This window comes from Notolepis coatsorum (genome assembly GCF_963971535.1).
Source record: "Notolepis coatsorum genome assembly, chromosome: 1".
Lineage (NCBI taxonomy): Eukaryota > Metazoa > Chordata > Actinopteri > Aulopiformes > Paralepididae > Notolepis > Notolepis coatsorum.
The window spans coordinates 78,123,923-78,148,481 of NC_140165.1; the positions used below are offsets into that span (position 1 = coordinate 78,123,923).

The 24,559-nt window shown below is 45.5% G+C and overlaps 1 protein-coding gene across 1 annotated transcript in view; it reads left to right on the forward strand.

Moving 5' to 3' along the window:
• Positions 1–24,559, forward strand: part of LOC311238593 (uncharacterized protein) — a 181,883-nt gene that overhangs the window by 85,258 nt on the left and 72,066 nt on the right. The gene's annotated exons all lie outside the window — the stretch shown is intronic.

Genomic DNA, 24,559 nt, shown 5'->3' on the forward strand with positions numbered 1-24,559 from the left:
CCCCGTAGTGCCATGTAGTACCCTATAGTACCCCATAGTGCCATGTAGTACCCCGTAGTATCCTGTAGTACCCTGTAGTGCCATGTAGTACCCTGTGGTGCCTTGTGGTACCATGTAGTACCCCGTAGTGCCATGTAGTTCCATGTAGTGCCATGTAGAGCTATGTAAGCCATGTAGTACCCTGTAATGCCATGCAGTACCATGTAGTACTCTGTGGTACCATGTAGTACCCTGTACCCTAACTAAACTACCCTATAGTAAACTACCCAGTGGTACCATGTAGTACCCTGTACCATAACTAAACTACACAGATTAATCTAAAGGTCAGTCCCCGACCAGGTGAGATCAAGGTAGGTTGAAGGAGAGAGAGAAAAGATGAGTCTTAAGCAGGGATTTAAAAGCTTCGACAGAGCAGGCGCCCCTGATGACGGCAGGTAATTTGTTCCACAGGTAGGGAGCGCGGTAGACAAAGGCTCTGTGGCCGGCGGATTTCTTTTTAACCCTAGGGGTCGATAGAAGCCCCGCATTTTGTGAGCGCAGAGCACGAGCGGGCGAGTATCGGGAGATGAGATCGGATAGATAGAGCGGTGCAAGCCCATTTAAAATTTTGTAGGTGAGGAGTAGCACTTTAAAGTCAGAGCGGGCTTGGATAGGAAGCCAATGTAGGGCGGACAAAACTGGTGTGATGTGATCAAATTTTCTAGTTCTAGTTAGTATCCGTGCAGCCGCATTTTGCACGAGTTGAAGATTTTTGATGCTTGAATTAGGTAGGCCTGAAAAAAGTGCATTACAGTAGTCCAGACGTGATGAGACAAAAGCATGAATCAGGGTTTCAGCATCAGCCAGAGTTAAAATGGGGCGTATTTTTGCGATATTACGAAGATGGAAGAATGCAATTTTGGTGACATTTTTTATATGTGCATTAAATGAGAGGGAGGAATCAAAAATGACTCAGAGGTTTTTTATGGTGGAGCTCTGGGATACATGACAGGTATCAAAGTTGAGGGAGATGTCCTGAAACAGGCCTCTGTGGTTTGGGGGGCCAACAATTAACATCTCAGTTTTATCTGCATTAAGGAGTAGAAAGTTTTGCGACATCCATTTTTTGACGGCAAGCAAGCAGGCCTCAAGGTTTTGTAGTTGGGAGGAATCATTTGGCTTAATAGGTATATATAATTGGGTGTCATCAGCGTAAAAATGAAAGTTTATGCCAAATTTGCGTATGATATCGCCGAGGGGTAGCATGTAAATCGAAAATAGCAAAGGGCCCAGGACAGAGCCTTGTGGGACACCACATTGCACTGGGAGGGTCTCAGATGTGTTCTATCAGTTAAATAGGATTTAAACCAAGCTAGTGCGAGACCCCGAATGCCAACATGGTTCTCAAGCCGACCTAGAAGAATCGAGTGATCGATAGTGTCAAAGGCTGCACTGAGATCAAGCAATAAGAGCACAGAGGTGAGGTTTGAGTCAAGAGAGAGCAGTAAGTCATTTGTGACTTTGGTAACCGCCGTTTCGGTGGAGTGTAAGGCTCTAAAGCCAGATTGAAATGATTCATTAAGATTATTGTTTGATAAATGGTCAGTAAGTTGCGTTGCGACGATCCGTTCTAACACTTTGGATAGGAATGGGAGATTGGAGATAGGTCTGTAATTTTTCAAGATTAGAGGGTCGAGGTTCGGTTTTTTAAGTAGTGGTTTAATGACGGCTGATTTAAAGGCCAGGGGCACCACGCCAGTAGACAAAGAGGTGTTGAAGATATTGAGTAGGGCAGGGCCTAGAGTTGGGAAGAGTTTTTTGATGAGAGTTGCTGGGAGAGGGTCAAACAGACAGGTTGAAGGTTTAGCCGCGCCAACCAGTTTAGAGAGGGCACTAAGTGAGACGTTTTCAAGGCAGCATAGCGTATGACTGGAATCAAAGTCAGGGGGAATGCCCGTCAAAGGTTGGGAGGGACTCTGATTGTTGAGTAAAGCAACAATTTCATCTCTAATGAGGTCAATTTTCTTGGTAAAAAATGTCATGAATTCGTTAGCCGAGAACGCATGGTTTAGGGCACTTGGTTGTTTCTGCGTAAGTTTTGCAACTGTGTCAAACAGAAACTTTGAGTTGTTTTTGTTTTCATTTATGAGCCTGGAAAAATAAGAGGTTTTGGCAAGTGAGAGTGCCTTTTTGTAGTTACGTAAACTATCATTCCAGGTGAGGCGGAATACTTCGAGTTTGGTCGAACGCCATTTATGTTCAAGTTTGCGACAAGCCTTTTTAAAGGAGCGCGTTTCCTCCGTAAACCAGGGAGTTAGTTTATGCGGAGCACGTTTAATTTTAGGTTTAAGGGGAGCGACAATGTCGAGCGTGCTACGAAGGGCGGCATTAAGTTTGTCTGTAAAGAGATCAAGGGGGCCAGAGTAAGAGAGGAAGGGAGAGAGGGTGTCTGGTAGGCAGTTAACTAGAATTGAGACAGTTGAGGCGTTAATACGACGGCTCATGTAGGATTCTACACTGTCTGGGTGAGAAACCGTCAGATCAATTTGAAATTTGATGAGGTAGTGGTCTGAGAGAGCAGGAACATAGGGGGAGACGGTCAAATTTGACACAGTGAGACCGCGGGCTAGGACTAGGTCAAGGGTGTTCCCACCACTGTGAGTGGGTTGGTCAACGATTTGAATGAGACCGACAGAGTCAATGATGTCGGTAAAAGCCTTATTTAGGGGATCTAGAGTTTTATTGGAATGAATGTTAAAATCACCAACAATTAAAATGTTATCTGAGCGCATAACAAGCTCAGAGATGAAAGTTGAAAATTCATCTAGGAAGAGGGTGTAAGGGCCTGGGGGGCGGTATAGGACAGCCATTACAAAGGATGCAGTGGAGGTAGGAATCAGAACGCCACACTTTCTGTTGGGTGGAGAGGGATGCAACAGGAGCACCTCAAACGAGGAAAACTTACAGTTTGCGTCGGATGTAGAATGAGTGACATTGGGCGTGGCTGGGTAGCGCAGTGGACTAAGCACTCACCTACCACTGCAGAGACTCTGGGATTGAATCCAGCTGTCAGCGGTACCTCCGGCTTGGTCAGTCATCCCTACTAACACAATTGGCAGTGTTAAGCCGGGTGGGAAGCCGGTGGGGTATTTTAGGGGGGAGGTCAGTAGCGCTGCGCAAGGACTTTACTGTGATGCTGTAGATGAGTAACGTTACAGAACCACACATAGTCCACACAGGTCTGCATGCATGATGAAGACGCACATATTGAAATACACATGCTCAGATTAGCCCCTCTGGGCTAAATGGTATATCTTTTAAATTGTTATTGTTTTTTTATTTTGTTTTTTTGTAGTTTGTTTTGTCTCTCTGTCTGTTTTTGTGTAATAGGCAGGGGGGGGGGGGGGGTAAACAAAATTTAAAATGGGAACTGATATGAATTGAAATGATGTGAAATATACTTGATGATATTCCCAAATAAAATACATTTATAAAAAGAAAAAAATTAGCCCCTCTGATTGATTGATTGCAAATGTTAATTAACAGATTGCAGAATGGGTACAGTACAATACAGCTCAATACACACAATTGTGCCAATAAAAAAATAGGCAATACTAAAAATAATAAAATAGAATAGACAGAGTAAAAAAGTGTGATAAAATAGTTCAATAAAAATATACAATAACATTTACAACAGTACATCTGGCTCTGATCCAACACTAAAAGACACGAGACAAGCGCAGCTGCGCATGTAACCAACGCAGAATAACCATACTGTAGAAGCCAAAACCGGCATATTGGAAATTTTATTAATTATGGTAATGGTATTGTATTTATGTTTCGAACACTAGGGGCATTCCTGCCGGAGCCACGGAGCAATAGAGAGACGCAAACTGTTCTGTTTTCAATCATAATTTAATTTCTTTTTGGACAATAAATCTTACAAACTACATCAGCTGCAGCCTGGACATTCAACTCTGTCAACATCCACAACTTTTGTATACCTGAGTAGAAAAACATATAAGTAGGTGCATCCTGGCGCATTGTCAAAATATTAGGGAATGACAAGAGGCCACTACACCATAGAACATTTATAAATGAGCAATAATGATAATAATACAGTTACTGTAATTAAGAAAAGCAGGTCTTACCTTAAAACAGAAGCAGATGTTTTGTTTTTTCTTCTGAAAAAACGTGGGTGAAGTTTGATTTGTGCCTGCAGCGCCGCCACACTCCGATGCAAGAATAGTATGCATTTCGCTATCTATTACGGCGAATTAGTGAGCAACCATGAATCATACATTTTGTAATTTTACGCTTTATACACAATGATGATACAGAAAACTTTGAAGAATAGAAATGCATGGCAAAAATTGCATTTATTGTCAGTATTTTAGAGACCCCCCAAAATTTCACAAATCATGTTTTCAGGGGAGCTGATGGCTCATTAAGGGGAGCTATAGCTCCCCTAGCTCCCCCGTGGTTCGCACCCTGTGTGTCCTGGTCGTTATAAACTGCGACTCCTACTGGTCGGTCGGGGCATCTGTTCAGCAGGGAGGGGATCTGGGGGAAATAGCGTGAACCTCTGCACGCGTTACGTTCTCCCAGTGAAACTCCTCGCTGTCAGGTGAAAAGAAGCGGCTGGCGACTGTATCGGAGGAGGCATGTGGTAGTCTACTGTAACGCTCCAAGATCAACTCATGCCTGGGAGAGAGAATGTCCCAGGCAGAGAGTTGACAGCTGTGTCATACCGCCATCCAGCGGTCACCTGCAGACAATGCACTCAGCTCTGAACATGCTGGTTCAAATCAATAACGTTCTAATGTGGCAATTAGTGTCCTTATTACAAGTGTTGTCTGTTTAGGTGTGTTCTGTGTTAGTATTCTTATTCTGTGTTTTGTATTTAGCCTGTGTGTGTTCTTTGATGGTTGTATTGTATGTTGTATGGTATTAGTTCTAGTGTCTCTTCCCCCAGCTGTTGATCGTTTGTAATCATTGTAAATTAGTTTGTGTATATTAGGTTGTCCTGTTCCCACTTCCTGGGTGGCGTCATACCTCCGTGTTACCCGTTCGTTTGTACCTTGCTGTCGTCTGCCTTGCCCTGCTGTTGTACTTAGAGTCAGTAAGTGATATTAGTATTCTGTTTTTGTGATCTTTGTTTTCGTATCTCAGTCCGTGTTTGTAGTTAGCGCCAGCGCCGCTGTGCCTTTTGTTTTGTATAATATATATCCCTGTCTTGCTCCTGCCTTGAGTTCTATATTAAAGAACACCGTTGAGAAGAGCAACCACCGTCTCCTTTATACTGTCAACCGCATATTGGGTCCTTCTGTCATGCCGAATCGTAACAGTCTACAGCTTTCCCAGGCCGACAGTGGGGCAATGCGCGCAACGACCAGGAAGGGAATTGGCATAACGACTAAATTGGGATGGGTGAAAAATACAGAAAGCCCAAAAAAATAAAAAATAAGAAAATTAAAAGAATTAGTGACGTTCTTAATTCAGAGGATCGCAGCTGAGAACACTTTATCACACATTCAGGCATCCGGAGGAGGACTTTTGTGAATTTGTTCTTACAAACTACTATTTACGATGATAGTTACGTCTTGTCTTGTTTCAATCATGAGGTCCAATGTATTTAATTACTCTTTAAAATAAATATAGTGGCATTCCCCTGTAATGAGTAAACTGTGTGAGACCCCAGTAACCCCACCCCCCCGTTAGCCAATCAGGGCCCTCTGTGCGAACCGGGTCAGTGGAGTGGTCCATTCTCTTGCATTCAGGTCGAGTGATTGGGTGATGTCATCGCCACTCAGTCTGGGAGAACCTCTGTCCTTTGAGATGGAGAGACAGAGAGAGACAGAGAGAGAGAGAGTGAGATAGAGAGAGAGAGATAGAGAGAGAGAGGGGGGAGAGACAGAGAGAGATGGCGACAGAGTGAGTGAAACAGGGAAAGAGACGGGCAGAGGTTTGATTCTACCCCATGAATTCGCGGAACGAATATGTGTACCTTAACACCCCTAATACACACACACACACACCACGCACACACACACGCACACACACACATACATACACACACACGCGCGCACACACATGCGCACACAGACACACAGTGACCCTGATTTTGTGGTCTTGCCAAGTAAACAAGCTGCTATTGTTGGGACCCTCAGCTCGTTACCACGACGATGACTGGTTGCCACGGTAGCACAGGGCAGCCCCAGCTACTTGGCATCAAGACACACATGCACACACACACACACACACACACACACACACACACACACACACACACACACACACACACACACACACACACACACACACACACACACACACACACACACACACACACACACACACACTCATACAAACACACACAAAGTCATACAAACACACACTGTGTAGAGTCTGCTCAGGGTAAACCTCTGTAGTTGTAAATATTACATGACTACAAAACCTTACATAACATGACATTTCTACCCCTCTCTCTACCTCTCTACCTCTCTCTACCTCTCTCTAGATCTCTCTCTCTCTCTCTCTCTCTCTCTCTCTCTCTCTCTCTCTCTCTCTCTCTCTCTCTCTCTCTCTCTCTCTCTCTCTCTCTCTCTCTCCTTATCCCTCTCTATATATCTATCTCTATATCTTTATACCCCTCTATATATACCCATCTCTCTCTCTATATATATTTATCTCTACATATATTTATCTCTATTTATACAACGGCATGCAAATTTCTCGATTCTGATTGGCTGAAACAGTCAACTTACATGTGGGTATTTGTAATAACCCCACGCTCTTGGTCCCAGGACCCGCCCACAACCGCATTCCTATCACTCCGCCATGCGAGTTTTTAGAAGTGAAAGCAAGATGGCGGACAAGCCGGACAGTAAACATTACAAAAGGATATGGATCAATAGGGTCATAAAGACTAAATGAAAAAATTATTCTGTCACAGCGAATGTGTTAGTTGCTTAAACAATGTTGGATGATGTAATTGATGGGTCATGAGTCATTGTGGAACAAAATAAAAATCGTGCGAATTGATTGATTGATTGATTGATTAATTGCACATTTTATTACTGTCCCCCTTGTTTCCAACTGGTTAAGTTTAGGCACTCTTTCGAAGTCGCTCTCTTTCGAAGTTGGTTAAGGTTAGAGTTTGTCTTTAGAGCAGGGCGATAGACCACAAGCCCTGATTCCAAACTCTAACCTTAACCAACTTCGAAAGAGCGACTTCGAAAGAGTGCCTAAACTTAACCAGTTGGAAACAAGGGGGACAGTAATAAAATTAGCGATTGTAGGCACTCTTTCGAAGTCGCTCGCTTTCGAAGTTGGTTAAGGTTAGAGTTTGTCTTTAGAGCAGGGCGATAGACCACCAGCCCTGATTCCAAACTCTAACCTTAACCAACTTCGAAAGAGAGCGACTTCGAAAGAGTGCCTAAACTTAACAAGTTGGAAACAAGGCAGACAGTAATAAAATTAGCAATCAATCAATCAATCAATCGCTAATTTTATTATTGTCCCCCTTGTTTCCAACTGGTTAAGTTTAGGCACTCTTTCGAAGTCGCTCTCTTTCGAAGTTGGTTAAGGTTAGAGTTTGTCTTTAGAGCAGGGCGATAGACCACCAGCCCTGATTCCAAACTGTAACCTTAACCAACTTCGAAAGAGTGCCTAAACTTAACCAGTTGGAAACAAGGTGGACAGTAATAAAATTAGCAATCAATCAATCAATCAATTCAATAACCCACGCTCACTTAAAACAGTGCACCTCCCAGCTGCTTCTATAGAAAGTAGGTTAAAAAAAAAAAAAAAAAAACGCTTATAGGGCAAAGAATTTTTTTTCCCCCTATATAGGGCAAAGAAAACTTGTTTTTATTTGTTTTACCTACTTTCTATAGAAGCATCTAAGAATGAAGTTCTATAGAAAGTAGGTTCAAAACTAAAGAAAAGTTGGATGTGTTAGTTTGTTGGATGTCTAGTTGAAAGACAGTTGGATGTCTTAGTTTGTTGGATGTCTTAGTTGAGAGACAGTTGGATGTCTTAGTTTGTTGGATGTCTAGTTGAAAGACAGTTGGATGTCTTAGTTTGTTGGATGTCTTAGTTGAGAGACAGTTGGATGGCTTAGTTTGTTGGATGTCTTACTGAGAACAGTTGGATGCAATTCCGAGCTGCTTTCACATGGAGGCAACTTCTCTTTTTATTTTTTGGGAAATACTTTTTCTGCGGATGGTTTTTTCAATAAATCTTCAATTAATGTGTGTTTATTGTATAGCAATAAGGTTGGATGAATGTGCCAGTTGTATAAAAGCCATTACACCACGTGCAGTCGTGGGTTGTGAGAATTAGACCATGCCTAGGGGGGTCTAACGACCACCCCTAGGCATGGTCTAATTCTCACAACCCACTCCTGCGCGTGATGTAATGCTTTAATATATACCCTCTCTCTCTCTCTCTCTCTCTCTCTCTCTCTCTCTCTCTCTCTCTCTCTCTCTCTCTCTCTCTCTCTATACTGTACCACTCTCTCCCTCTATTTCTCTCCACATCTCCCTCCTTCATTCCTGGGTTCAGACCTGGTAGGAGGTCTTTCTGTGTGGAGTTGACATGTTCTCCCTGTGTTCACCTGGTTTTCCCCCAGGTACTCTTGTTTTCTCCCACACCATAAAATACATAGTCACATAGTACATAGTCCTGCCATTACCCTGGACCAAGGTACTGGTATTAGAACTGGAGTTGGTCCCTGGACCAAGGTACTGGTATTAGAACTGGAGTTGGTCCCTGGACCAAGGTACTGGTATTAGAACTGGAGTTGGTCCCTGGACCAAGGTACTGGTATTAGAACTGGAGTTGGTCTCTGCCCACTGCTCAATAGTTAGTTAGGATGGTTAAAAGCAGAGGATGCATTTGAGATGTATGTAGAAAATATAGAAGATAAAGTGATTCTTCTTTTTCTTCTACCCACACACACAGACACACACACACAGACACACACACACAGACACACGCACACACACACACACGCACACTCACACACACACAGGGCAGTCAGTGCCTAGTGTAGTTAGTAGTTACTGCGATTATGTTGGGAGTTTGACTGACTGACTGAAATACCAGTATCAAACAGATTCTGTTATGTAAGACCAACACACACACACACACACACACACACATGCACATACTTACGCACACACACACTTTTTTTTACTCATTGTCAGGAAGATTATAGTTTGTGACGTGCATCCTTATTCCTTATTCTCACAAGAGGGCCTGTGTGTGTGCCTGTGTGTGTGTGTGTGTGTGTGTGTGTGTGTGTGTGTGTGTGTGTGTGTGTGTGTGTGTGTGTGTGTGTGTGTGTGTGTGTGTGTGTGTGTGTGTGTGTGTGTGTGTGTGTGTGTGTGTGTGTGTGTGTTTCACCCTCAGCCTTATTAAATAGATGAACAGTGAAGGGATTTCAAGTCAAGTCAAGTCAAGTCAAGAGTTTTAATTGTCACGGCATACAGGTATACAATGAAATGCGGGTGGTCTTGCCCGCAACGATGTGCAATACAGTGGTACATATAATAGAATCAAAAGAAGAAACAACATTGTGCAGTAACAGGTAGCAGGTAACATGGAGTGACATCTCGGTATCTGTACATAGTTATTTACAGCGCATGTGTGACATGCTAGTTAGCTTTGGTAGTGCAATACACTGTTCCTGTTATTCTAATTTAAAGTGTCCTTTCCTTTGGCCATAAGTGTGCGTGTGTGCGACATGAGTGTGTGCCCGCTCATGTTAAAGTGTTAAGTGGCTGCTCGTGTGTGAGCGTGCACAGTGTGCGTGTCGTGTGTGTGTTCATGTGTGCTTGTGTGTGGACAGTTCAATGTTCTGAGCACTCAATGTACATTGTTCATGGCTCTGATGGCCTGGGGGAAGAAGCTGAGCCTAAGCCGCTCTGTCCTAGTAGCTGGGATTTGCAGGCGTCTGCCTGACCTCAGCAGCTGAAACAGGCTGTTATTGGGGTGGTGAGGGTCTTTCATTATCCTGCAGGCTCTGGATTTGCACCTCTTGTTGTATAGAACCTGCAGGGGGGGTAGTGCAATACCCGTGGTACGCTCGGCTGAGCGCACCACTTTCTGTAGGGCCTTCTTGTCCTGTGCCGTGCTGTTTCCATACCAGGCAGTGATGTTTCCGGTCAGGATGCTCTCTACATCTCCTGAGTAGAAGGACTGGAGTATCTTCCCCGATACTCTGAACTTCCTTAACTGTCTCAGGTGGTAGAGACGCTGTTTCGCCTTCTTTACTACTGTGCCTATGTGTGTTGACCATGTCAGGTCCTCTGAGATGTGGACCCCCAGGTACTTGAAGCTGCTCACCCTGTCCACGGTAGCCCCGTTTATCATCAGTGGTGTGTGTGTCTCCTGCTGTCCTCTCCTATAATCCACGATCAGTTCCTTGGTTTTGCCAATGTTCAGGAGCAGGCTGTTGTCCTGGCACCAGCGTTCCAGTACCTCAACCTCCTCCCGGTAGGCCTTCTCGTCGTTGTCCGAGATCAGCCCCACCACCACCGTGTCATCTGCGAACTTCACTATGGAGTTGGAGCTGAACTTGGCCACACAGTCGTGTGTGTAGAGTGAGTACAGCAGGGGGCTCAGAACACAGCCCTGGGGGGACCCGATGCTCAGGGTGATGGTGTTGGAGGTCTGACCCCCCACCCTGACCGCCTCAGTTTCCTCAGTTGAAGAGTGCAGGTTGTAATACGCCATAAACACCCTGGTGCCATAAACACCCTGTTTGTCTGTTGGAGAAAGAGGGGAACTCTCAGCCTGTTGTCCCAAAACAGTTTATCGCCGTGTGGGAATTCAGAGTGTGTGACGGGTGCTTCTGGGAAGCGGGCATGGTGTCTGGTTGAGATGTAGTGGATGACGCACACGGTCATGTTGGGGGTCCTCGTTAAGGCCTCTACATGCTACAGCAACTGCAACACAACATCGACAACGCAACAGTGTTGCAGACACTCCAACCCATTGATAACAAGCAGAAAAAGAAGCATAATTTTTTCTAATCTAAAGTTAGTTTAGGTTCGTGTTAACGTTAGATAATGTACAAAATAAACGTATTTTCCGGTGCTTTTAGACGTCGCTCTTTTATTTTGAAACCCCCCGACCGGAAGTAAAAATGATGCTTCTTTTTCTGCTGTGTCCAGTTCTGTGTTTGTTGGTTTTAACGTTAGCTGTTGTATTAAATTAATTGATTGCTGTTTAACTTGTCCGTGTCCAGTCCTTTCGATTAGCCCCACCGTTCATTGTAAACAATGATGCATGTAATTATATTAACGTTACTGTGTTGTTGTAGCTATGTTCGTTTTGGCGAAATCAATACTTCCATTTGTATAAAATTACGTTAATGTTGGGGTCCTCGTTAGGGTTGGATGTAGTGGATGACGCGCGCTGTCATGTTGGGGGTCCTCGTTAGGGTGGATGTAGTGGATGACGCACGCTGTCATGTTGGGGGTCCTCGTTAGGGTGGATGTAGTGGATGACGTACGCGGTCATGTTGGGGGTCCTCGTTAGGGTGGATGTAGTGGATGACGTACGCGGTCATGTTGGGGGTCCTCGTTAGGGTGGATGTAGTGGATGACCGGCGCTGTCATGTTGGGGGTCCTCGTTAGGGTGGATGTAGTTTCTCTCCTGGCACGGCCGCTGGCTTTGTGAGATCACAAGATCCATTATTTTTTTAATATATTTTTTTATTTATAAATCAACTCAGTAGATCATCCTCCATATATGTGTGTGTGGTTTTACAAAGTTTAAACAATGGGAAAGCATTAAACCGATCATCTGTCTAAACCTCGTAACTCTATTTGCCTTCAAATCTGTGTTCGTTTTTTTTCCATCTCCTGAAAAGTTGGGTTTTTCGAGTTACGAGGTTTTCTTCCGCCAGCGGCGTTATGCTCTTCTGCCCAAAACCACAGTGGCAGGTCAGGTCACAGCACCCACGCTGTGAAGCAAGAGTGAGCTGTGTTTACAACACAGGACAAAATAAAAACAGCACGGCATGCAGCACAATACGTATTTTATCTAAATTATCTTGTTTTCATTGATCATGGGAAGGCAAAATCATAATTGAAATTGAAACTCAGTTAATCGCCCAGCCCTAATTAGTGGTGTATGTGGGGAGGGGGGTGAGAGTCTGTGGCTGAACGTGCTCCTCATCTTGGTTAGCTTCTCATAGAGGGGCCGGTAAGGGCTCTCCAGGACGGGGACCAGCTTCTTTCTCACCACTTCTAGTGTCGGCTATGTATGTACACATTGTAAATTTTTGTAAATACGTCAATATAGTACTTATGGCTATAACATAACATACAAGTATGTACATTTTTATAAATACATCAATATATAAAATGTTTCCTGTGGTCGATTAGTACTTTATTTATATATTGTAAGTGAGATCAGGCTGTCAACTATCTCAACCAGCTAATTTGTATAGTGTAAAAGTGTGTCTGTGCAACAATTAGAAGACCTCTTGATGGACGTACTGTTGGAACACTTTGGCTAACTATACACGAAAGCCCAACAAGTTTTGAAAATGCAAATACGAGGCTAAATTCATCAACTGAGCTTTGCAAAAAAAATGCATTGTGGTGGTAACTGCCCAATTACACAGCCCTGGCCTATTCCTATTCCTATTTTATCTTTATTGTACTATATTCTATTGTGCTATATTTAATTTTGTTTATATCCCATTTCATATTATTCAACCTCTTTATTTACTTTATTTATTTTATTTTATTTCATAATTATATTCTATTCTATTGTGCTCAACTTAGTTCATATTTCATTTTTATCTTACTCCACCTCTTTATTGTACTGTTAATGTCTGTCCGCTAAAGTCGCACCGAAAATTACCAAAGCAAATTCCTTGTATGTGAAAACTACTTGGCAAATAAAGACCTTTCTGATTCTGATTCTGATTCTAAGGAGGTAGACAGGGCCAATGGAACAGGAGCGATAACAGCTAACACTAGCAGCTGCTACTGGATGGCATGCTTATTATTTGTCCCATTTGTAACCCTGTGGTATTTTGTGTTCGGCTCCAGCCGACCCTCCCGCAAAGCGTTTAGCTAACCCACACAAAGAGAGGCAGCTTCACTGTGTCGTGTGGCAACCAATGCTAGATGTTTTGAATGAATGTATGAATGACTTTTATTTATATAGCACCCTTCACAGCACGAATGCACAGGGTGCTTTACACTACAGCTTAATATAATAATAAAAAAAACACAATAAAACAAAATCAGAAATAAATGACAACCACAACAGACAGCAGTTAAAAACAGTGAAACCAGATAGAAAAGGTAGAATAAAAGAATTTGGATAAAATCATGAGTCACTAATTAAAAACAAAACTATAGGAACAGTGAGGACAAGAAAACGTGCCTATGTATGACCAAAGGCCTGTCTGAACAAATGAGTTTTCAGAGGGGGCAGTTCGCAGGTCCAGGGGGAGAGCGTTCCAGAGCCTTGGTGCTGTCACCTCGAAGGCTCGATCACCTCTTGTTTTCAGCCTGGACCTGGGGACCACCAGGAGGTGCTGATCGGCAGATCTGAGTCAGCGGGTGTTGGTGTAGGGATGGATGACTTCAGTGATGTAGATAGGGGCCTGACCGTGGAGTGCTCTGAAAGTAAAAGTGAGGACTTTGAAGTGAATTCTATAGTGTACCGGGAGCCAGTGCAGGGAAGCCAGAATGGGAGTGATGTGACATGATTTTTTTGACCTTGTGAGTAGCCTGGCTGCAGCATTTTGGACCATTTGTACTTTGTCTGTGGATGATTTGGTGAGACAGGTGAAAAGTGAGTTGCAGTAGTCAAGCCTAGAGGAAATAAAAGCATGCACGGACAGTTCTAGTTCAGAGTGAGATATGATGGTGCGTAGTTTTGCAATGTTTCTGAGGTGAAAGAAGCACGTGCGTGTGAGTGTTTTGACATGTTTGTCTAGGTTCATGGCCTGGCCGAAGACAACACCCAGGTTTCTCAGGTGGGGACGTATGTTGTCTTTAAGGGACCCCAAGTGAGTGGCCACTCTAGCTGCAGTCTTTTCAGCTGCTACGATCAGCACCTCCGTTTTTTTTGCATTTAACTGGAGGAAGTTACTCCCCATCCAGCTCTCAATGCCGAGCAGGCACTCCTGGAGAAGGCTGAGTTTCTCCAAATTGTCGGGCTTAAAAGAGCAGAGTAGTTGTATGTCGTCTGCGTAGCAGTGGTATTTAATGCCAGTGAATTTATTGATGAGGAGGCCTAGGGGAAGCATGTAAATGGCAAAAAGGAGTGGTCCTAGCACCGATCCCTATGGTACCCCACATGAGAGGGGGGTGGGGTCAGATTTAAAAGGACCCACAGCCACCGAGAAAGTTCTCTCCCTCAAGTAAGAGGCAAACCAGCTTAGAGCGCTCCCAGAGATGCCCACCCACTCCCTGAGCCTGTCCAAAAGGATGTTGTGGTTGACCGTATCAAACGCTGCGCTCAGGTCTAACAGGACCAGAACAGAGCATTCACCAGAGTCAGCAGACATCAGGAGATCGTTGGATACTCTGAGAAGGGTAGATTCAGTGGAGTGGAGTTTGCGGAAGCCAGATTGGAATTTGTCACAGATGTTATTTTGTGACATGTGGGTGGTGAGCTGGTTGGCTACAACCTTTTCTAACACCTTTGATGCAAAAGGCAGCTTGGAGATGGGTCTGAAATTGTTATGGAAGGTGGGGTCTAGGTTGGGCTTTTTTAAGGAGTGGCCGTACGACTGCCTCCTTAAAATAGATTGGGACAGAACCAGAGGCTAGGGATGAGTTTATGATAGTGACTAGACTGGGGCCAACAGAGCAGAAAACTTCCTTGAACATGGATGTAGGAAGGATGTCTAGGGGGCTCGAGGAGGTCTTCAAAACTAGGTTTTGCTAGTTAGCTTAGCAGTAGCTCTAGTTGTTTTGCTAGTTAGCTTAGCGGTAGCTCTAGATGTTTTGCTAGTTAGCTTAGCGGTAGCTCCGTGGCCAGAGTGGAGCTCTGATGCTCTGAGATGAGCGGAGGCTATGCTATGTATCGCTCCACGTTTAGTAGTCATCTCGCCAGTAACAGTAACATCGGGTTTCACCAGCAGATGTCACGCTACCTGGTTTGGTTTAGTCAGATGTCACGCTACCTGGTTTGGGTTAGCCAGATGTAACACTGCCTGGTTTGGGTTAGCCAGATGTCACACTACCTGGCTACGGCGCTACGCACACCTAGCCAGGTGAGCCGATAAACCAGTGGTTCCCAAATGTGGTGTGACACGTATCCTAGCGGAGCTCTTAGACTCATAGTCTTCCTCCTCTAGTTTCCAAGCTACGCCAAAGAGCATGAAGTTATCTCCCAATCACATACATCTATAGGCTATTACTTTTTGTAATAACCCAGTGTTAAAATTGTATTGAGTCCAAAACAATCATCCAACGAATTATCCCTTTCACTACCACACTAACAAAGGGTTTAACCCTTTAACTGCGACAATACAGAAGGTTAACCCTTTCACTGCCACACGACAAAGGGTTAACCGTCTGTAGTGTGGTAGTGAAAGGTTAACCTTCTGTAGTGTGGTAGTGAAAGGTTGTCGTGTGGCAGTGAAAGGTTAACCTTCTGTAGTGAGGCAGTGAAAGGTTAATCTTCTGTAGTGTGGTAGTGAAAGGGTTAACCTTCCGTAGTGTGGTAGTGAAAGGTTAACGTAAGGTTATGTATATAACCAAGTTCTGTGAATGCTAGTGACGCTCAGTGTCATATTTCATATATCTCGCTTCAGCGTATATACACTGAATAATTTCAAAATATACCTTTACATACCAACATCCGTCTGACCACACCCCCATCTGCTGCCTATATAAGCAGGGGTGGGGCCACACACTCATCTCCTTCCCAAAAAATTTCACCACAATGAAAAATCAAGGGCCGCAGTGGCGCCTAGACGCTGAGCGTCACTAGCATTCACAGAACTTGGTTATATACATAACCTTACGTTCTGTTTCATGCTAGCTTCCGCTCAGCGTCATATTGCATAACAGGAGCTGAGCAGGAGCTAGAAGCTCGACAAAATGTACCCCACTGAGGCCCCCCACAACCATCAGAACCGGGGAGGACCGAGCCCCCCCGACCCTCGCTAATGGAGGGATACCCTCCCTATTGGAGGACGGGAGGGAGACGGATCTGACCGTGCGAAGAGAAACTCGAGCAACTCAACGCACAGGGTGAGCAAACCGTGGCTTGACCCCACGACTACGCACACGCACAACCCGCATGCCACCAGGGAACGAACGGAAGGAACAATCCTCGTTACTGCCCCCAAAATCACGGGGTCAAGAGCAAACTCAACCCCGTGGCAAGGCCGTAGCAGCGGAGCGCGAAGGAAGACCCAGACCCACTGAAGGGACTGGATCCCCTGGAAAAAGGGGGCCCGGAGAGGTCAATGACGCCAAGCATCAAGACCTCACCAGGCGGTCACTTAGTGACACCGCCCCCCACATCGCCAGCGTATTCGGACAGGGCCCCTCCAAGAGCGGGCCCTTCCCCCCACTAGTACGCCGCCTGGCACACTGACCCTGCAACACAGGCAGTCAGCATGGCTGTAACTCGAAGCACTCAAGAGGCTACACTACAGCGGGAGCAGGCAGCGCACCGGGGAGACGACCACCAGAAGGGGTCGGTCTCTCAATCCAGGCAGCAGGCATTTGACCCGAGCCTGGAGCACTGCGGGCGAGACAGGCGCCAAAGGGGTCAACTGAAACAGCACCCCGGCGGAAGGTTGTTGCGCACCATGACAAAGCCTCCACCAAAAAACCCCGACCCAGAGGGGCCGAGGCAGAGAAGGCTGACACGATTAGCAGGCGTCATGAACGTGCAGGGGCACACTCAACCGGGTAACCCGGGAGTTGACTCCGCTCCAACACACCAGGGAATCAACCACCCTCTTGGTACCACATGCGGTGGTTGTTCCTGTAACCCCTCAAGAAAAAACTCCAAAACACACCTGCGGGTATACACTGGCTATACCGCAGTACAAGTGTTTCAGTTTTCAAAAAGGGGTTATTCCAGGCCTACGGGTCAACGAAACACAACTTCGGACCGGGCCCGGCGGCCCGGGAAGCACACAGGGATGCCAGAGGAGGTCCAGAAGACCACCCCAACAGCCCCCTCTTCGCCATGCGTGAGAGAGGAGCGAAAATAAAGGAGAACCAGCCCCTTCCTATGATAGTGCCAGGTACAACATGTACCCAACAAAGGGTATCCATAACGCCCAACCCTGTGACACCCGGGCCGACCCGGCATTTTTCCCCCCCAAAAAAAGCACAAGTCCCTCAGGGTACCAGAACAGCAGATCTGCGTCCCCGGCAGACAACGGGTTAACTGACCTGGACCAGCGTGACCAGAACCAGTCCCGTGCCCTAACCACGCCGACATCCCCACTCCAAGAGAGGGGGTAGGTACGCGTGTCGATCTAAAACATGAAAAGAGGGCGCCACCCAGACGGTCCCATTCGTACCACGCTCAGTGGCCCACCCCAAGGGCGTGAGACCCCTCTACCTATGTTTTGATCTATTCCGTTAACATCCCCAGATATGAACGAGAATTCGTCGAGACAAACCTAGTAAACTGGATCTCGGAAGAGACAAACTCCATCCCAGTTGCCCTATAAAAACGCTGTTTTAATAACGAGCAACCAAGGCGCACCAGCCTCATGCGTGATTCCCATCAGAAACACCCAGAGCCAGCACTTATGTACGCGTCGAGACCCAAACACATCAATGGATAGTCTAACAAGACACCAGACATTGTTCCTCCAAGTCGCCTGGGAGAACGACAAGGAGCCGTCGTGCTTCATGTTCTTTCCTCTTTTTATTTAAAAAAGAAAGAAACACAGACTGACATGAATCCCACGTGACACGGCTGAGGAAACTCCCTCCCCCCCCCCCCTCTTACCCTGTAACGTGCCGAACAGCAACGTGACAGGAATCTTGAAGGACAGGAGGTTTTAACCCCTGACCAATCAGAAAAGGGAAGGAAAGGATTACCAGTTCACCCCTTTACGACCCCACACCCATGATACGATGTAATGACAAATAGAGCATGACACAGTCATAGTCTGCTACATGAAGTATCTAACAGCTTCACATAGCTCATGTGCTAACCTGCTATCTGATTTTTACTAAGGAAAAAACACAGAATAGAGAGGGCCCCCTTTAAGAGCCCCGGTACCAGACTTACACATGTGCTTCTGTGGCCAAACCTAACCCAGTTGTAGATCACAAGACACACACAACCCTTCATCACAACAAAAAATGGCAAAAGTACACTCTTGCTACAGAGGAACGTTGTTTTTCATAACGAGAGAATACAGAATCCTCGATTATGTATTGGCCACAGGCCTTGCTACAGTAAGCACACATGATAAGTGACCAAACAATCTTTTCTTTAGGAAAATATAGTTTCTCAAGCGGAAAGCACAACCCCAGCAATTAAGCTGAGGGTTACATCGTATCCCCACAAACACAGTGACAAAATATATTGTAAACAACATGTCTGAGAGGAGGGTGGGGAAGCCCCAGGGAAACTGGGGGGATCACCCCTCCTTCCTTACCCTTGATACGACCAAGTTGAACAGGTAACCCTGTTAATATGTGAACACACTGTTCATTGTCTTTACAGGCTGAGAAAATAATTCATTCCTCAATCACATGTCACTAAGCATAGCTTTATAGGTTAATTAACCCCCTTAGTTGTGAGTTCACGTTACATGAACACACATGTTCTCATCACAACTAACCAGATCATTTTTACACATGTAAACAACCCGATTTCTATGGAGAGAGAAGCTATACCAGTGACAAGACAATTCACACACAACACGCGTCGTATCCTCAATGTATTGCAGCAACACACGTTTTGGAAAACATAGTTATTACAAAACATTTAGAAGGGAAGGAAAGAAGAAGTGTTTAAAGTCCGGTCGGGACCTTCCTACCCTGAGCGCAGGCCAAGAGAACTGCAATCTGGCTAACGGGACACCGAAGTTGAACACAGCATCTCCTGTGTTGGCGACGAGGGTGACGTCGCTGCGCCACCCAGCCGCTACGTTTCCCCATGTTGACGCAGTCCTCGCTGGCAGGGCTCCCGGTGTAGGTTCGACTAACATCCTCTGTCAAAGATGACGTCGTAGTCAGAGTGTTTAAGGCATGTTATAGTCATAGCAATGTTCAACAGTGTAGCATCAAGCTAACAGCCGCTCTCGACTGATAGCAACAAGCTAACGTTTCCTAGCCTAGTGACACAACGGGCTAGCGCCGCAGCTAACAGCTGACTGGCTAACAGGTAGGCCACAACTAGCACGCAAGCTAAGCAGCTATCACCTGAACTGTACACAACAGCATAACAAGCCACACTTCAGACAGGCCGCCGTCTGAAACCCTCCTCATCCTTTAAGAGAGAAGAGAAAAAGAGATGTCAACACAGTTTACAACGGTGATTTTACCAGACATACGGCGGGGCCGGCACAAGTCCCATCTGGGCTGCAGCCGACTTGAACATGGATCTTCCGATAACGAACATCCATGCCCACATTTCCTCGTTAGGGTGTACTTTCACTTTTATGTGAAAGATGGGGCCTGCACGGGACAGAGAAGCATCCGCTTGTCCAGAGAATCCTGGGATCACCAGGTCCTGGTCGCGGCCCACTAGTTGACCATAATGGGCTTCAGACCAAGATCCTCCGCCGTCGCCTAAGAGGCCGAACAGAGGACCCTAATCTGGGGCCGGCTTTCGTAAAAATGGTCAGCTAGCCCCCATAGCACTAACAGACAACTGGCGCTCGCAAGCAAACATTACTCACCCAGGCTCGAAAACCAACCAGTCCCTCACAACAGACTTCCACAGTCCAGCTGCATGGCCGGAGGGCCAAACCCATCCAGCCGCAGCAAAGGAGGACTGCAGATTGGGGAGTATATCAGCGACGCGAGCCCCTAATACGAAAAAAACAGTGGAGGTTTAGAATGATCATCATCTTCCAGACACTCCAGTGACGAAGACAATATCGCCGTATTTTCTCGAAAATAGTGAGAGAGAAAATAAAGATATAATGTCAACATATCTCCTTGTTCTTCTGTTTTCCTTTTCTCAGACTAAATATTTTCTCCACGTCAAGTGGGGTATATAACAGGCACTATCTTTGTGGATGAAATTTGAGAAGGAGATGAGTGTGTGGCCCCACCCCTGCTTATGTAGGCAGCAGATGGGGGTGTGGTCAGACGGATGTTGGTATGTAAAAGTTCATTTTGAAATTTATTCAGTGCATATCCACTGAAGTGGAGATATTATGCAACAGATGCTGAGCGGAGCCATAATGAAATAGAACCTTCTGTAGTGTGGTAGTGAAAGGTTAACCGTCTGTAGTGTGGTAGTGAAAGGTTAACCTTCTGTAGTGTGGTAGTGAAAGGGTTAACCTTCTGTAGTAGTGTGGTAGTGAAAGGTTAACCTTCTGTAGTAGTGAAAGGGTTAACCTTCTGTAGTAGTGAAAGGTTAACCTTCTGTAGTAGTGAAAGGGTTAACCTTCTGTAGTAGTGTGGTAGTGAAAGGTTAACCTTCTGTAGTAGTGAAAGGGTTAACCTTCTGTAGTAGTGTGGTAGTGAAAGGTTAACCTTCTGTAGTAGTGAAAGGGTTAACCTTCTGTAGTAGTGAAAGGTTAACCTTCTGTAGTAGTGAAAGGGTTAACCTTCTGTAGTAGTGTGGTAGTGAAAGGTTAACCTTCTGTAGTAGTGAAAGGGTTAACCTTCTGTAGTAGTGTGGTAGTGAAAGGTTAACCTTCTGTAGTAGTGAAAGGGTTAACCTTCTGTAGTAGTGAAAGGGTTAACCTTCTGTAGTAGTGTGGTAGTGAAAGGGTTAACCTTCTGTAGTAGTGAAAGGGTTAACCTTCTGTAGTAGTGTGGTAGTGAAAGGGTTAACCGTCTGTAGTAGTGTGGTAGTGAAAGGGTTAACCTTCTGTAGTAGTGTGGTAGTGAAAGGGTTAACCTTCTGTAGTAGTGTGGTAGTGAAAGGGTTAACCTTCTGTAGTAGTGTGGTAGTGAAAGGGTTAACCTTCTGTAGTAGTGTGGTAGTGAAAGGCTTAAACATGCATTTGAAGTGACTCCTGTATAGCCTTGATCAAGGCTCTGGCATTACAGCTAAGCCTCCCAATTAGCCTGGATGTGTGAGATGCAGATAACAAGTGCTGTGCGGCTGATCAAGGACACTGTATGTAGATTTAGCTCTAGTATTTCTGTAACACACACACACACACACATACACACACACACACACACACACACACACATTCACACACACACACACACACACACACACACACACACACACACACACACACACACACACACACACACACACACACACACACACACACACACACACACACACACACATACACACACACACACACACGAACACACACACATTCAAACACACAAACACAGAAATAGAGATACACACACACGCATACATACACATTGACACACACACACACATACACAGAGAGAGAGATAGAGAGAGAGACACACAGACACTGTGCTCTAATACATCATTATAAATGACTGTTCCTTAGCATTTACATAACATTCGCATATCCCTAATAATGTCACAATCTGCTTTGTATAATTATTTCTTATAGTTTGCATAGAATATTCCACACTACCTCAAAGTAAAAACCTTGTTGAAAACGTGGTTTGTATAAAGATACAGTATTGTATCTTTTATACAAGATACAGAGGCTGATCTGGTAACCTGAAGGTTCCTGGTACGATTCCGGCTCCTCCTGGCAGCGCGTTGACATGTCCTTGAGCAAGACACTTAACCCCTAACTGCTCCCAATGAGCAGGTTGGCACCTTGCATGGTGTGGAAATGTGTGAGTGAACGGGTGAATATGAGGCATAAGTTGTAACGCGCTTTGGATAAAAGAGCACTGTGAGAGTCATGTTCTTTGACTTCTCCAGTGCTTTTGATACCATAAGGCCTGGGCTGCTGGGTGAGAAGTTAGAGGCGATGCAGGTGTAGGCCCCCCTGGTGTCCTGGGTTGTTGACTATCTGACGGGCAGACCACAGTACGTGCGCCTACGGAGCTGTGTGTCAGACAGACTGGTCAGCAACACCGGGGCCCCGCAGGGGACAGTCCTCTCTCCCTTCCTCTTCACTGTCTACACCAACGACGTCCACTATCGGTCAGAGTCCTGCCACCTTCAGAAGTTTTCTGATGACTCTGCGATAGTGGTATGTATAAAGGACGGTGACGAGAGGGAATACCGGGAACTGGTAGTGGACTTCGTCACATGGTGCGATAAAAACCACCTGCAGCTAAATGTGGTGAAGACCAGGGAACTGGTGGTGGAGCTGGGGAGGAGGAGGAGTGCACCTGTGACCCCTGTTTCCATCAGGGGAATTGATGTGGACATGGTTGAGGTGTACAAATACCTCGGTGTGCACATCGACAACAAACTGAACGGGTCAAAACACGCAGAGGCACTGTACAAGAAGGGCCAGAGCCGACTCTACTTCCTCAGAAGGCTGAGATCCTTCAATGTCTGTACAAGGATGTTGAGGATGTTCTATAAGTCGGTGGTGGCGGGCGCCTTCTTGTACGTTGTGACCTGCTGGGGCAGCGGACTGAGAGCGGGGGACACAACCAGGCTGGATAAGCTGGTCAGGAAGGCCAGTAGCGTGGTTGGGGTGGAGCTGGACTCCCTAGCGAGGGTGGCGGAGAGGAGGAGCCTTGCTAAGCTCCAGGCCATCAGGGAAAACCCCTCCCACCCACTATACACAGACTTGGCTGACAGGAGGAGCATGTTCAGTGCTAGGCTCACACTACCTAAATGCAGCACTGAACGGCACAGGAAGTCCTTCATTCCGACAGCCATCAGACTATACAATGCATCACTGTGCCTCACTGCATCACTGAGCACAGAGTGACAGTTACCATCTTCCTGGACTCTTACTTTTGAAACAGCACTGTTCAATATTACACCTACTGTAGACTTCAGTATATTTTTACTGTATTTATTTACTGTATATTTTATTCCATTTGTATTCTATTTTATTCTATTCTTATCCTAGGCAATTTGATTTGTTTTGTTATTCTTATTCGTCATCTGTTCTGTCTAAATGTTTAATGTTGAGCGATTTGCAGTGTCAAATTTCCCTCTGGATAATAAAAGTATTTCTATTCTATTCTATTCTATTCTATTCTATTCTATTCTATTCATGAATGCAGTCAATTTACTAAAGAAAGGGTTCAAAGGGAACAGCAGAGCAAACACACTCTCACACACACAGCAACACTCTCTCACACTCTCTCTCTCACACTCTCTCTCTCACACACACAAACACACACAGCAACACACACTCTCTCACACACACAAACACACACAGCAACACACACTCTCTCTCTCTCTGACACACACACACACACACACACACAGCAACACACACTCTCTCTCTCTCTCTCTCTCTCTCTCTCTCACACACACAGCAACACACACTCTTTCTTACACACACACACACACACACACACACACACACACACACAGAGACGCATTCTCTCTCTCTCTCTCTCTCTCTCTTTCACACACGCACACACACACACACACACACACACACACACACACACACACACAGAGAGACGCATTCTCTCCCTCTCTCTCTTTCACACACACACACACACACACACACACACACACACACACACACACACACACACACACACACACACACACACACACACACACACACACACACACACACACACACACAGAGAAACACACTCAAATACACACATGGTCTATTGTTACATTTTAAGGGCAGATCTGCTGTTGTGTGGCAGTGAAAGGGTTAAGGGCAGGTCTACACCAAACATACTGTACTTTCAGAGTCACCGCCAGGCGGTTTTGACATAGATCAAGGTCAATACGGTCAGATGCAGCCCGGCCCTAGTTTACTTCTGCAGCGCGTGTTTGGAGTGAACGAGTGAGCGAGTATGTGAGGTGAGGATGGTGTCAGCCATCTGTATTTCCTTCCCATCGATTCTTCTGTTGTGATATCATCTTTTTCCGATGTTTTTTCATTACATTTTTCATGTATTTAAACTCGTAGGAAGCTGAAGGGTCCCTCGTTTACAGCAGCAGCACGTTTACAATGAACAGAAAAGTAAAATAAACAAAGACAATAAAAATTACAATCAACAACAGTATCAGTTAAAACTCAGTCTCAAGTTGACACGCGGTGATCGGAAATCATTTGCGTAACCCTTTGTTGTGTGGCAGTGAAAGGGTTAACCTTTTGGTACTGTGGTAGTGAAAGGTTAACCTTCTGTAGTGTGGTAGTGAAAGGTTAACCTTCTGTACTGTGGTAGTGAAAGGTTAACCTTCTGTAGTGTGGTAGTGAAAGGGTTAACCTTCTGTAGTGTGGTAGTGAAAGGTTAACCTTCTGTAGTGTGGTAGTGAAAGGTTAACCTTCTGTAGTGTGGTAGTGAAAGGGTTAACCTTCTGTAGTGTG